The sequence below is a fragment of the Podarcis liolepis genome (genome assembly GCF_965112155.1).
Source record: "Podarcis liolepis genome assembly, chromosome: 1".
In the NCBI taxonomy this organism is placed as follows: Eukaryota; Metazoa; Chordata; class Lepidosauria; order Squamata; family Lacertidae; genus Podarcis; species Podarcis liolepis.
In genome coordinates, this window is record NC_139554.1 from 112385499 (window position 1) to 112401711 (window position 16213).

General features: G+C 42.7%; 1 protein-coding gene across 4 annotated transcripts in view; it reads left to right on the forward strand.

The window, feature by feature from the left end:
• The window catches only part of PDE1A (phosphodiesterase 1A), a 156158-nt gene that overhangs the window by 69617 nt on the left and 70328 nt on the right, over positions 1 to 16213 (forward strand). The window lies entirely within an intron of this gene.

The window sequence follows — 16213 nt, forward strand, 5'->3', positions numbered from 1 at the left end:
CAGCTTGGAGGGCCTTCTGGCGAGAAGGGAGGTTACAGGGAACCAGGCAGAGGGCCTTCTTAGCCCTGTGGAATGCCCTCCCATCAGATGTCAAGGACATCAATAACTATACAACTTTTAGAAGACATCTGAAGGCAGCCCTGTACATGGAATTTTTAAAATATTTGATGTTTTATTATGCTATTATATTTGTTGGAAGCTGCCCAGAGTGGCAGGGGCAACCCAGTCAGGTGGGTGGGGTACAAATAAAATTATGATTATGGCTATTTGTGGTAGGTGACTAGATGCATTGTATATCCTGTTATTTATTCAGTGCCCATTTCCCCCCTCCCCTAGGCAATATGATTATATTTGACATGTTAGCTAGAAAAGTATTTCAGGGTAGCTAAGCATGCTTTTTTTTTTTTGCACATATATATATATATCTTAGTACAAGTATATTACATGTCCCTTTTTCTGGTCACAGTCCAGAAGGATAAGAGATAACATGTGAAGCTGAATGCCGTTTGCTGCTATGGAGACCTGATGTAAGGCTCTCCATAGTGAGTCAAACTGGTTAATTATTGGAATGCCAATAACTGCCTTTTGTATTCTGTGGTCTGTATCTTAATCTGTGCTTGTTGCTGTTCTGTATTATCTGCAAACCACTTCTCAGCTAAGATTTGTGTGTTCCTGGCATTGGGCAACCGGGACAGATTAAAGGATTCTGCTGGTTTTACTGCCTGCCTTGCTGCCCAGCAGTCTCCCTGCTGGAATTGACAGAGCCAGTCTCGAAGGTGGTGTTGAAGACTTCCAGACCACTGGTACTGGGGGATTTCAACATCCATGCCAAGGTGACTGGCTCTGAGGTGGCTCAGGAATTCATGGTTGCCATGGCAACCATGGGGCTGCCCCAACCTGTCATTGGCAGGCCACAGTCTGGACTTCGTTTACTCAACTGGACTGGAAGAGGGTGATCTGAAAGGGGGGGGGCTATTAACATGGCCAGATCACTTCCTGTTCTGATTTAGGCTTTCAGCACCTTTCCCCCTCTGCAGAGGCAGGGGACCTATTAAGATGGTCCACCCTTGGAGGCTGATGGATCCCATCAGTTTCCAGATGGCTCTGAGGGATTTTTCCAGCTGATATGACTGACTGACCTCTGGAACATCCGGACAGCTCAGGCCGTTGACCCGTCTGCCCCCAAGCACCCTCTCCTACTTTGTGGAGCCTGTTTGTCTCCCTAGTATACTCCAGAGATTAGGGTGAGGAAACAAGCTGGGAGACAGCTCAAACATGAGTGGTGGAAAACTCCAGTTGAATGCAATTGAGGGTTCATCGTTGAGCCTACCTAGTGGCAGTGAAGGCAGCAAAGAAAACATACTTTGCTGCCTCCATTGCATCCTCACTGTGCTGTCCAACAGAGCTATTCCAGGTAGTGTGTGGCCTGTGACAGTCTAATCTGAAGTTATAACCAATGGTAGCTTGCTGTGAATTGTTTACAAAACATTTTGAGGATAAAATTGCTTGCATCCACCAGGACCTTGACTCTCCTGTTACAGCAAAGAGGTGCCCCAGAGCACTGCCTAGTCATGTTATGTTGGATGAGTTTCTTTTTTCTTTTTTGCAAAAATTTTATTAGTTTTTGCAATATCAATGACAAACAAAAACATAAAACAAACAAAACATAACAGACATAAATCATAACCTTATTGAAAATAACAGTTATTTACTTTGTAAAACGACTTCCTCATTTCCCCTTAGTTGAATTTCATTGCATATCCTTATAACGGTTTTCCAAATCCCAATTTTAATACCCTTTAAATTAAACATTAACATCTTTAAATCTTCTCCTTCTTGTATTAAACATATTATTTTATCAGTTAACATAGATACAATCCTAAGCCCTTTAAGTATCTGGACGCTATTTCCAGTTATTTTAGCTTAACAAATTTAACTAAATAATCATTAAATTTATTCCATTCTTCGTGATGTTCCTCCTCTTTCTGGTCGCGGACTCTTCTAGTTAGATCGGCTAGCTCTATACAATCCATCATCTTCATCTGCTATTCTTCTACTGTTGGTAATTCTTGAGTTTTCCACTTTTTAGCTAACAAAATATGAGCCGCAGTTGTGGCATACAAAAATAGATTAGCATCTTTCTTGGGCAATTCCGAACCTGTTATTCCAAGAAGAAAGGCCTCTGGTTTCTTTATAAATGTATATTTCAACATTTTTTTTTCAATTTATTATAAATCTTTTCCCAGAAGTCTTTCACCTTGGAGCAGGTCCACCACATTTTTCCCAGAAGTCTTTCACCTTGGAGCAGGTCCACCACATATGAAAGAATGTTCCTTCCTTTTCTTTACATTTCCATCATGCATTATCACAATTATGATACATCTTTGCTAATTTTACAGGTGTCAAATACCATCTATACATCATTTTCATAATATTTTCCTTTAACAAAGTTATGTTGGATGAGTTTCAGTTAGTAAGGCTTGAGAATGTGGGCAAGGTGCTTGGCTTGTTTAGGGTGACCACTTGCACTCTGAACCCTTGCCCCTCTTGGCTGATAAAAACTAGCAGGGAGAGGACAACTGACTAGGGCAGGGAGGTGATCATTGCTAGAGGGGGTCATCCCTGCCTTCTTGAAGGAAGCAGTGGTAAAACCACTCCTCAAGAAATCCTCCTTAGATTGTGAAAATCTAAGTAACAACCACCCAGCCTTGCTTCTTGGGCAAGATTCTTCAGCAGGTGGTTGCAGACCAGATCTAGTCACTTTTGGAAGAAACTGATTTTCTAGATCCATTTCAGTCGGGTTTTAGGCATGGGTTTGGCACAGAAACTGCTTTGATCTCCCTGTATGATGACCTATGTCAGGAGACAGACAGGGAAAAGGTGTCCTTGTTCATTATCCTTGACATCTCAGCAGCTTTCAATACTGTCAAGTATGATATCCTTCTCCTTCTTCTTGGAACAACTTTTCAGTGCATTTCATAAACAAGGATCACAGGAATTATAGACGATATGTGTAAATCTTCTCATGCCATTTGCAGTATATTTGCAGTAATATCTACAACACATGATTCATTCTTAGTGTTCAGTGTAGAAGTTCTTGGTTCACAAACTGGTCTAAACAAAAACAAGGGGAAATGGGATAGAACAGAGTTAACAGACAATGTTCAACATCACATAGCTAAGCATCTAACGATGAGCCCTTGTGATTTGTGTTTAGATTAAGTTTGCGTAATAGTAATTTTCCCTCTTATGTTACCAATGAAACAATATAAAAGGTTGGTCTATTGATGAATAGGGGGCTCCAGATTTGGCATGTTCCAGCCTCCTTCCACTGTGGGGAGGTATAGGAGTCTGGGTCTTTTGGGGGGGGGGAGTAAATGAATTACCGTATTTTTTTCCTGCCACTTTCATACCTGGTTGAGCGGGATCCAATTTGGCAGTAATTGGAATAGAAACAGCCGTTTTGGTAGGATCATCACTTTTACCATTGCTAATCTGTATGAGAGAGTAAAATGCATTTTGCTCCATCCCCCCCCCCCCAATTTTGAGGAATTGTCTGCCATAAAGGGGGATAGAGTGAATAGAGTCTGTTAAGGTTTCTTGTTATAATTATTCCTATGTATCTAAGCTTTTTGTGGCAGAGTCTATTGAGTCTAAAGAGTTCTGTGAGTGCTTTTTGGATCTTGGGTGGTACATTGAAGCATAACGCTTCAGATTTTGAAAAGTTAACCTGCAGGCCTGGTGGGGTTGCAAAGTTGTTAAGATCTTGGAATATTGCTGCTCCCGTGTTCAGTGGGTCAGGTGTAACGATCATAAAATTCTCAACGAATAGCCCTTTTGTATAGTACTGTTTTCCAGTTTGGACTCCCTTGATGTCTGGTGTTGTTCTGAAACATATATCTAATGGTCCCAGGGATCTCCTTCCCCTGGGAAAGAGGTCTGCATTTTTTTTAAAGCCTGTGTGTTTGTATGTAAGAGACAACGCTCTCAGGAAAAGGCATCAGAAAATTATTTTCTGAAAAATTCTGGCCACAAGACAAAATTGAGTGAAACTTCCTGATATAATGCCAAAGCAAGAAGCCAAAGCTGTCCAGTGTCTCCCCAGTGATTCCTGAATCTGCAAGATGATAATAATAATATTCGTTATTAGCAAGCAGACTCCTGCTCTTTACAGCACTTGTTTTCAATACACACATTTTCTAGAGTCACATAAAATATCATTTTTATCCCATCTTTCACACCCGTATGGAGAAACCTGTAGCTCTGTGCCGCCATCAGGGGAAATGGACTATATATAAACAAAGATCGTTGCTTGTTCCAACCCTACCCCCATTTCCTTGTGGGATGAAATGACCCATCTGAGTTTTCTCACATGAGGAGAAGGTTTACAGAATGCAGGAGACGAGAAGCGCATGGGAAAATGCCTTCAGTAACCTTTTCCCTGTTCCTTTTCTCAACTGCGTAAAATGTGTCTGCCTTGGCCTATGATTATTAATTACTCTTGTTGCTATCTTGACAGGGACATACAGCAGAGAGTTGCTTCACTAAGTGACATTCGTAAAGTTTCCAATAAAAAAAAAGAGAGAGCAACATATGAAAAGAACTTTAAAACAAACATCCCATTCCCACTAAGAGGAAAGAGAGTGAGATGTAGCCATTTCAGTCGTGCAATCTGGGAACTTGCCGTGACCAGACTCGTACTGTTTTACATGCATCACCAACGAGCTGCTTAAAGTTTATTTAAGGCCCCGTTGCAGTGAACTCTCTTAAAATATATCTCCCAGAAAAGTAGTCGTAAGTCATATGTTGAGCTGCTTCCTGAAAGTTCAGACAATATACTTTTTAATGTAACCAGAAACTGGGCTATGAATAGATTTAGGATACTATATCATGGGTCTGGGTTGTTTCCTGTGAACTAGCTGGTACTTGTGAATCCAAAGCCAACGGGGCCAGCCATTTCTTCTTCCCAGGAATGCCCTTGGTAACAACTCTACATCATGGCAGAGCATCATTCCCACGAGATAGTCCATTGAACATTACAAATGAAATGCCCCTGGATTGTTAAGGGCAGAGTGAAGTGGTGTCAAAAGTCTTTTCTCTGTTAAAAAATTAAAACACCGTCCATTTTGCCTTTAAAGGTAAACCCACCTCCATCTAAAAGTTCTTCAACTCCACCTTGACATTGGCTGAAGGAAGTGTCATTGGACCACCTGTCTAGCATGCTGAATGTCCCATGTTTCAATCCCTGCTAGGGCTAGGAATGTCCCCTGCCTGGAAGGTCTCTGCCAGATGGGCCTGTGAACTGGATGCACCAATAGTCCGACTCAGTATAAGGGCTTATCCACACTTACCTTTCCCCCTGCTCTTTCCAGGCACAGGGCTGTGCTTTAATGCTCCAAGTGCAAGCGCTCTTTTTTGCTCCAAGTGCAAGCAAACAACATCCTGCAGGATCCATCTCACCCGGGATACAGTCTGTTTGCACTACTGCCTTCTGGCAGGAGGTATAGAAACATCAAGTCAAGGACAAATAGACTGAAAAACAGTTTCTATCCAAGAGCTGTGGCCTTGTTGAATGCTGTAACTCGATAGTGAGACCTGGGAGTGTGATGGGTGTGGGTGTGGGTGTGGTTGGAAGGTGGTTTGTTTGGTTGTTGCTGTTGTTTTGCTTTTGTTGTTTTTAAGGGATGGCATCCAATTTCGTTGCACTTGTGCAATGTTGCACTAGTGTAATGACAATAAAGAATCTATCTATCTATCTATCTATCTATCTATCTATCTATCTATCTATCTATCTATCTATCTATCTTTTATTTTGCCCTGGAATGTCCCCCGCGAAAACCCATTCTTTAAAACACGACAAACGGCAATTCAGGTTTTCCATGGAATGCCATTTGCTCCGATTCAGCGGTAAAAAGTGCTTTTTTTCAGGGAAAGCTCCAGAGTAGAACAACAACACTACTTGGTTGGTTAGAGCAGGTGATGAGGATACTAAGGTTGCAGGTTCAATCCCCATCAGGGACAGCTGCATATTCCTGCATTGCAGGGGTTGGACTAAAAGATACTCAGGGTCCTTTCCAACTCTACAATTCTATGAATGTGGAGGATAGGTAAGCATGGATAAGTTCCTATGACATTCCTGACCTTACTTTCAGGGAGAGGATGAATGGTCCAGCAAAAGTCGGGTTGGCAGGAGCATAGAAAGCTGCCTTCTTCTGCATCAGATGACAGGTCCATCCAACTCACTGGCAGCAGCTCTTCAGGGTTTCAGACAAGATTCTGCTGCCAGACTTTCCTGGAGATGCTGGGGATTGAGTCTGGGGAAGCCTGGATAGCTTAGTTGGCTAGAGCGCAGTGCTGATAATGCCAAGGTTGCAGGTTTGATTCCAATATGGGACAGCTGAACTTCAGGGTCCCAATTCTACAGTTCTATGATTCTGCATGGGATGTGGGTGCCGCTGTGGGTTAAACCACAGAGCCTAGGACTTGCCAATTAGAAGGTCGGTGGTTTGAATCCCCGAGACGGGGTGAGCTCCCGTTGCTTGGTTCCCGCTCCTGCCAACCTAGCAGTTCGAAAGCACATCAAAGTGCAAGTAGATAAATAGGTACCGCTCTGGTGGGAAGGTAAACGGCATTTCCGTGTGCTGCTCTGGTTCACCAGAAGTGGCTTAGTCATGCTGGCCACATGACCCAGAAACTGTACGCCGGCTCCCTCAGCCAATAAAGTGAGATGAGCGCCACAACCCCAGAGTCGGTCACGACTGGACCTAATAGTCAGGGGTCCCTTTACCTTTAACTATGATTCTGCATGCAAAGCAGATGCTGTACCGCAGAGCTATGACCCTTCAAGTTTCTCTTATGGTTCTGATGCACCTTTTGGTCCTGCCTTACTGATTTGTCCCACTTCTGCTTCTGCAATAGCCAAGTCGGATTGGTCATAGGGAATGCAAGGCACCTCCGAGTTGGAGAAGCTTTTTATATTATCAATATTTGTACAATAAGGGCAAACACTATGCCTGCCTTCCATTCTCAGGGTCCAGCATGTGCATGCAGCTCCAAGCCTTCATTAACTGAAAGCCAGCTTGGCCCAACAGATAAAAGTGTTGGACCTGGGAGACCCAATACATGGCCTCAGAGAAGCTGCAAACTTCCACCTTCAATTCTCATCTCCCCCTCCCCCCCAAATGTATTTATTTGAAAGGTTTGGCCTCAAGCCCAGCCATTCTCGCCTTTGCACTGGTATCTTCTAACCCCAACTTTATTAACTGTGAGCTGACATTTGCTGTTAAAAGATTGTGATTGCTTTGAAATGGGAGGGTCATATAGCACAGCTTAAATAACCTTGTCAAACTGCTTATGGCTGCATCCAGTCATCCTTAAAGGAGCTCTGAGAATGGTTCATGCAGTACTATCACTGGGGCATGCACGCATGGAATCTGGTCAGGCGAAAAGCTTATTAAAAAGGAACTGGGTTGTTTTTCCATCAAGGCTGTCAGCAAAATGTGTCTGAGATAGATTGGATAGATTGTACCTACATAGGTTTGCGGGGTTGGGGAGTGGACAGGAGGATAAGATACAACGGCAAGTGGTTTGAGATTACTGCGTCCTCTGAACAGCGTATGCAGTAATCTCAAACCACTTGCTGTTGTATCGTATCGCACAGGATTGGGAACCTTGTAGCCCTTCAGGTGGTTGATGAAATATAGCTCCAATTCTTCCTGACCTGGGGCTGTTTGGAATTAAATTCCAAGAATCATCAGATTCCCCATTCCTGCATTGTCAGATGCGATGCCAAGTGGTTTGGCATCAATGCATCCCATGAGCCCACATGCTCCCTTCTCATGTGTTAATCTTTCTGGAGGACCACAGAGTCCCTTTCCCTGTGATAATATTACCCTTTTATAAGGATGGATTGCATTTTAGCCCCTTGGCACTGAGTTTGATAAAGAAAAGCCCTTATGTTCACACACCAGAACAGAAAACAAACACAACAACTTCTCAAATGAAAAGACGTTAATTTGGAGCACAATCTAGTCAAGGTAAAGAGGTTTTAAGCTCAGCTGATTTTAAGGGGATGGATGGCATGTTCTTCCCATGAAATAAGTAGGATTTAAAAGTATGTACTTCGCTTTGGATGGGTCAGGATTTGCTCCAGCTAAAACAGGGCTAGAGAACTTGTGTGGCCCTCCAGATATTATTAAACAATTGAACTCCAGCTCCCATCAGCCCCAGCCAACATGACCAATGACCAGGGATGATGGAAACATCCACAGCAACATTTGGAGGGCCTTGGGTCTCCCTGCCCTGAACAAAAGTGACCAATATAATTCACCTTCTGGGATTTCAGTCTGTACTTGCCTCTCCCATCAAAATAAATGGGGCTTGAAAGTTCATATCCTGGATTGGACTGTGCCCTTTCTATTCCTAATGAATTCTGAATAGCATTTCAAAAGCACCAGCCATTTGCTCGAAGCACGTAATACCAAAGAAAGGCATAATTTCTTAGGTTTCTGGTTTAATTTCCAGAGATGGCCTAGTGTAATTTCCTTATTGCAATTACTGCCAGAATGTTGCAGAGTTGCAAATGTGGTTTTGTCTTTTTAAAAAATAAAAACCATTGTTTCACTTTTTAGTTATTCCAACGTTCTAGCCCTTTTATACTAGTCTCTTTTTAAAATTATTGATTATCTTATTAAGCCAAAGACTTATTTGCATCAAGGACCAAGCCACTTTACAAAATCATTTGTGGAAAAGGTGTTCTCAATGTGCCTTCATGGTCATGGTCAAGAAAGGAGAAATACTTCCTTGCTCCAGAACTCTGCTTTTCTCTTGTAGCTGGTGGGCCTTGATGCTGGATCTTCTAACTGGGTGCAATTTGGATTTGAAAAGGAACTGTGCAGGGCTGGCTTGGGGGCTGGGTGAGCTGGTCGGTCAGCCAGGACACTGAACTGAGGAAGACACAAGGCTGTGCTCAGTGGCTGTGTTTTTTGGGGGGACAGTACTGTCAGCATTGCCATACCCTCCAACATTTCTCCGATGAAAATAGGGAGATCCTATTCCATACCCTCCAACATTTCTCCAGTGAAAATAGGGATGTCTTAAGGAAAAGTGGGACATTCTAGGATTAAATCAGAAACTGGGACAGCTTCTGTAAATCTGGGATTGTCCCTAGAAAATGGGGACACTTTGAGGGTCTGCTGAGCTTGGTTGGCCAAAAACAATTATTTTAAGAACCCCCCCCCAAACAACAACAACAACAACAACAACAATACCCTGGTTCTATATCTTGTTTGGGCACCAACTGTAAAAATAGTCTTCCTTTAACTAGTTTTAAAGTATGTTTCGTCTTCAATTCCCACCTGGATGTCATTTGTGCTAGATAAAAATCAGTGGGACACAGCTTTCCTTTGAGGCAACTTTGCCAAGCACTTAGCACTTCAAATGCTATAAACACCGTAAGCACTATATAAATAATAGCAGAAGAAAGCTGTAATCTCTAAGAGGTCAGCTGGATATCTTATTTATTTTTTAAAAATAAAAAATAATGGATGTTCTAAAATAAAGAATGCTTACCAAAAGAAAGGAACTGCTTCAAAACAAAGTAAACGAGAACCCTTTGATTGCCCTGCTGCACTGAATTAGTTCACTGCCACTAATGGCTTTTTGAGCTTTGGCTCACGCTAACAGTGGAACAGTCTCCCTTGGGAGGTTGTGGGCTCTCCTTCCTTGGAGGTTTTTAAGCAGAGGTTGGATGGCCACCTGTCATGGATGCTGTAGCTGAGATTCCTGCATTGCAGGGGGTTGGACTAGATAGCCCCTAGGGGTCCCTTCCAACTCTACAATTCTATGATTCTTTGAATCTAACTGTGGCACAACAGCTGAGAGATCCAGGTTTTGAGCCATGTGGTTCTCGATGGATAGGATTGCAAGGGACGAAAAACCTCTTGTCTACCAGATTCGCAAGGATATTTTTATGAGTTTCATTTCTTTCTTTCTTTCTTTCTTTCTTTCTTTCTTTCTTTCTTTCTTTCTTATAATTTTTTTATTTAACGTAATTGTTACAAAATATAAGCAAAACACTGCAAATACATACACTCATATACACTTCAAATAAGCACATATACATGAAAAAAGAAACAAAAGAGAAAAAAGAAGAAAAGAAGAAGAAAAAGAGAAAAGAAGAAAAAACCCAGATACAATCTTGCTTAAAATGTATATAGGAAGTGCAGTGTAAGCGATGGAAGTCAATCAATGAAATTTTATTATTATTTTCATATTGAGATATTTGTAGAATGAGTTTCATTTCTGAGAAGCCGTGCTCGCCACTGGTAACTGGATCTTAATATGTAATTGTAACATAACGGGGACGTCTCCCTGGCTACGATGAAGTAAATATTTTACGTAGTTGTGTGTGAAACTGAACAGATGCTAATTTGAGAGTTAAGCAATTGTTTAGGCCATTGGTGTGTGTGCAGGCTGGTTGAAAAACACAAACAAGCAACCCATCAACATTAAATGAATTATTTTTGCTCCTTTGGTCAAATTTAAGCCGGCTGTCAAATGTATCCTAGGGAGCCTGGCAGAGAGGGCTTGCTTATTAACTAGCGTGTCTGAACCAATTGCGGTAAGGTAAAAAACTTACAGTGGTACCTCGGCTTTAAAACTTAATTCGTTCTGGAGGTCCATTCTTAACCTGAAACTGTTCTTAACCTGAGGTACCACTTTAGCTAATGGGGCCTCCCGCTGCCGCCGCGCAATTTCTGTTCTCATCCTGAAGCAAAGTTCTTAACCCGAGGGACTATTTCTGGGTTAGCGGAGTCTGTAACCTGAAGTGTCTGTAACCTGAGGTACCACTGTATTTTATGTCTGGGCATCAGTAAAGATTGGTCAGGCAGGTTTATGATTCACCAGGCCAAGTAGCCTCCATTACAGTTTGTTGTAAGGGAAGGAGCAACACAGAAGGCTTTAAGGAGGGTTTCTGTGGAAAAGCAGGATGCCTGTTGTTAGTACAGAAAGGATTCCAGGGCTGCTGAAAAAAGAGAGAGTTTGAGATGTCAGCGAGTGAATTCTCTGATTCGCAAGCCCGGGCAGTGTGTTTGGAGGTCCTGGGCTGCTCAGAAGACACAACTCCCCTCTCAGCCTCACTGATGTGGTTCAAAGCAATACATTTGGCACCAGCTTGGCTGCAGGAATTGCTGGAAGGAGGCATACAAGGCACCATCCAACCGTCTTAGGGACTGCATTCTGGATTTGTGTGAGGTTGACTCCCCCCCCCACACACCAGCCTACCAGGGAGGAGCAAAACCTTTTTCTAACAAGCCACATGCCCTGTACTAGCTGTGCCTGTGTGTGGATGAAAACCAAGAAAGCTGACTGGAACAAAGTTTCATTTATTGGGAAATAAAAGACATAAAAGCACATAAAACAGACAGTGCAATTTTGTGACTAATTTATGCGTGGCAGCACAGGTTTATATATATATAAACTTGCGGGAACCTTTGACCGTTGTTTCAACATCTATTCTAAGCGAAAGAATTTTAAGGTTTAAGATGTGGTAGAGGTCAAAACGACCGATTGGCAATTAAAAGCGTACTACTTAAATGCACTTTTACCTCTCACAGCTGGGTATAAATAAAGGAGGGCTTTATAGTGATGCAAGCGAAAGGTGATTTATGGTATAAGAACATTTTCCTTACCTTCCTGGGAAAGTGGTGAGGGACTGAGTTTATGACTAATTCCCCATCTCATCCGGCAACGGTGCAGCCTGGTTTCAACTGTCTTACCACCTTTTCGTTAAACAACCTCTTGATCTACTGCTCCCCTTGCTGTTCATAATGTATAACTGGGAGAAATTACCCAGTAGAATAAATCTGCCAACAGGATTAGGTAAAAATCCTCAAGGTCTACATCAGGGGGCAGTCTTTTTAGTTTGCCAGTGTTATTATTCCCAGTTAAAGCTAGGATGCCCAAGGATCAGCACTGGCTCCCAGTGTGTTTCTGAGCACAATTCTTGGTGCTGACCTTTAAAGCCCTAAATGGCATCAGCCTAGTATACCCAAAGGAGTGTCTCCACTCCCATCGTTCAGCTCCGAGGGCCTTCTGGCGGTTCCTCCCTGCAGGAAGTGAGGTTACAGGGAACCAGGCAGAGGGCCTTTTTGGTAGTAGCACCCTCCCTGTGGAACGCCCTCCCTTCAGATGTCAAGGAGATAAACAACTATCTGACTTTTATAAGACATCTGAAGGCAGCCTTGTTCAGGGAAGTTTTTTAATGTTTGAGGTTTAATTGTGTTTTTAGTATTTTGTTGAGAGCCACCCAGAGTGGCTGGGGCAACCCAGTCAGATGGGTGGAATAATAATAATAATAATAATAATAATAATAATAATAATAATAATGTCAGGGCAGGGCACGGGTCAGAGCAGGGGATGAGAATATACCCCAGTGTTCACATGGCTTGTACCAGGTGGGTGGCACTGTGGTGTAAACCACTAAGCCTCTTGGGTTTGCTGATCAGAAGGTCAGTGGTTCAAATCCCCTTGATGGGGTGAGCTCCTGTTGCTCTGCCCTAGCTCCTGTCAACCTAGCAGTTTGAAAGCATGCCAGTGCAAGTAGATGAATAGGTACCACTGTGCCGGGGAGATAAATTGTGTTTCTGTGTGCTTTGGTTTTCGTCATGGTGTTCCGTTGTGACAGAAGCAGTTTAGTGATGCTGGCCACATGACCGGAAAGCTGTCTCTCTTGCCCTGAAAAGATAAGCAACCCCATAGTCACCTTTGACAGGACTTAACTGTCCAGGCGTCCTTTACCTTTTTACCTACCAGGCTCCAATTCATTGAGATGAACTAGATTCCGGTGCCCTACGCCACCCTCATAATTTGATTCTGTTGTGCACTTCCACATTCCAGATAAAGTTGAAAGCTATATCTGCTCAGCCTCCTGATACCAGGTACGAACATATTTTCTTGCAATGGGATGCTTTCCGCTGATCTGAATGTGAGTGACCACCAGGATTTAGTGGGCCAAGGCAGTTCTGTATTTGGGGGGTCGATAGTGACTGTGAATTAAACAGATGGTGTCCAAAGGGCTCAATTGTCAGGGACTAGACTGAACAGGAGGAATGGGAAATGAGCCCTCGGTCTGATTGGCTCCTCTCAGAAGACGAGGAGGAGTGGGAAGTTTCGCCCTCCCTGTCTCCAGCAGTTTCAGGAGGAGAGGGAGACAGGGATGATGTACAGCTGAAGAAGGAACTCCCAAGTTAGGAGATAGTGGAGGATGAGGAGGGGAACGTTAGAGTGCAGTAAGCAGAGACCTCCCTGGAGAGTATGGGAGACCCTCCTAGTTCTAAGGCTCAAAGTTCCCTCTGCATTCAAGAACAGAGGATGCGAAGGGATGTGACTCCTGTGACTTTCCGTAGGTTTCCAGAATATTGTGGGAGACGGAAGAGGAGGGACTCAGAGAAGCTAACGTCTCCTATGCGTGGAGACATGGATCTTTTGTCTTGCAACCAGATGACTGAATAAAAAGCCATAAAATACTATCTGTTTCTTCTTCTTGACTCTGAGGCTACCAGGAGAGGGGAGAATACTCCACGACTGACATCAATAATAGAAGATTGCTATGAAATAATAATAATAAAAGTACACATGGGCATGAGAAGAGCCTGATGGATGAAGCCATTTAGTCCAGCATTCTGGTCACACCCCTTCCCCAGTCCTTTCCCTCGAAGAAAATATTTCCCCCCTCCTCTGATACATGGCTGGTGCTCTCAGAGTTAATAGATCCAAAGCAGGTCCTTGAATAAAGCTTGAAATGTTATAGGAAACTTGACCACAAATAGCATGTGCCCCTGGCAACTCTCCCCACCCTTTAATAGTCTTATTCTCTATGGAATACAGAACTATAGAGTTGAAAGGGACCCCCAAGAGTCTTCTAGTGCAGGAGTCACGGCCTAAGGCTATCTGATCTCTGTTTAGAAACCTCCAGTGCAGGACCTTCCGAGGTTGTAATCAACACATCTGAGAAAAATGGTTAATGATTTAATTGCAATGAAGTTTGGGGTATTATACCCCACCAGTGGAGTTTGCCTAGGGCAAAATTTGGCATTAAACATGCCATGCTCTGTTTTTAAAGTAAACAATGTTTGCAGAATGGAATGAATGTAAAGATGCTTCAAGAGCATGGCTGGGAAAATCTAACTTTAAAAGCTTCCTAATTGCCCTTTCAATAACAAAAGTGCCCCACATTTTACCCTCGAGTTCTGCTCTTTAAGCACATTCATTATGAAATTTAGTTAATGCTGGTTAACCATATATCAGCGGAGGTATGAGGTTAGCAAAGAACACTTCAAAGCCACTATAAAATCAATGCCGTCATGCAGTAGATTCAGGTTTTATTTTGTGTCTAATTTTTTCAGGCAGCAGTATTAAACTCCTTCTACCAAGGAGCCTATCTGGCCCCCGCCATTTATCTTTGGGTTGCCACATTTAAAAAGTGAAAATCTGGACACAAAAGTCACCGAGCTTCTTTTGGCAAAGTTGTTGAGCTTCTTTTGCAAAATCTAAAATAATAAGAATGAAGCTTTTGAGCTTTTTATAAAGGAAATTCACCAAAATCTACACTTCCGACATGGGTTGCCATACGCCTGGATTTTTCCAGACATTGCAGCATTTTCTGCCCAAACACTGTTTCTGGTGGCTGAATCCTGGCTATGTCTGGGAAATTCCAGACATATGGCAACCCTAGTAATCCAAAACTGCAATTTTTGGCCGGCCAAGCTTGAATATGGGCAATAAAGGCATCCTGTCTGAAGTCCAATCAGGACAGGGGACACTTTTGTCACAAAAGGGGGCGACCCTGTTTTTCTAGGGACAGGTGACAACATTAGCCATGGGTTTCTGACTCCTGGTATACAGGATTTTGGCATGCTTGAAGGTTTTGATTTCTCTGAATTATAATATTAATCAACCTGATCATCATCCCTCAGACTAACATGCAAATTGGATTGGGTCTTCTCTGAATTTTCTGGTACAATTCTTGACTCAAAGGAAAAGAATCAAAATGTGTTAAAAATGCATACTTAAGGTCCAGTGTTTAGAACTTGTGCGTGTTTTGATAAATGTTTACATGAGGATTTTAAAAACAAATAAAACAAGCAAATAAACTGCAGATTTAGGTTGGAGTTCAACATATCACACTCTTCCAATTGTTCTATCAGTGCATGCATTTCAGCTTGCCAGAGAGAGAGAAATCTCCCTCCTCTTGCACACTGTTCTGGGGTTTCCCCACACTTGCACATCCCAGAGCTGATTGGAGGGGACGTGAAGAAGGAGTAGGGAGGAAGAAAGCCCTGTTCTGCTAGCAGGACTTGTTGCATTGGCTCCCACTAGTGCAACTACTTAAGTTGGATCCTGCCCAAACGTCAGAATGAGATGGAACAGATTTATGAATGACTATATGGACCTTTCAGGACCACTTGACTTTTAGCTTTCCATTCCAGCTTCAGCTTCCTTGTGTCTTTATGACTTTAGCATCATCAGAAAAATGCCGATCGGAGTTCTTAATTGTGTGTTATCGTTAGGCGACGAAAAAGGAAGCCCTTTGAAAGTAGCACAGGGGAAAAAATTGTTATCGTGGTGCAGCTTACTTCCTGCATGCAGAAAATCTGTTGTGATTTTGTGGCCTATTCCTGCCTGCTTTGTGTGTTCTCATTTGGCTGGGGTGGTGATAGAAATCAGGCTAGGAATCGCTCTTTGATTTGTGTTACATTAAGCCCAGTTAATCATTTATTCGGCCACTGCTAATAAAAACCAAATACTTCTCTTTGAAGAAGGGTTCTAGAGAATGTTAAGTGCTTGCAATATAAAGTTAGCAGTGGCGCTGGCAAATCATTTCAGCAGCTGGGGGTATATTTAGGACCATATTCTGCCTTAAAGAGAATGAATGCTGCTTTAGTTAATGAAGGCCGCCCACTTAGGTTAAAGGTTGGAATCTGACCAAGAACTTGACATGGTCGAAGTAGCAATTTGTGGTCGTCTTCTTTTTATTTCTGCAACTTCCTCCTAAAATTCTGGCCACATCTTCCACCCTTGTATCAAAGGGAACAAGGTCCCAGTGTTAAATAGATTTAAAGAGGGGGGACATGGACATGTTTAATTTTCTCCTATTTATTCATTTTAAATGTGTGGAACTTTGATGATGGGGCAGGGGGAGCAACAACTA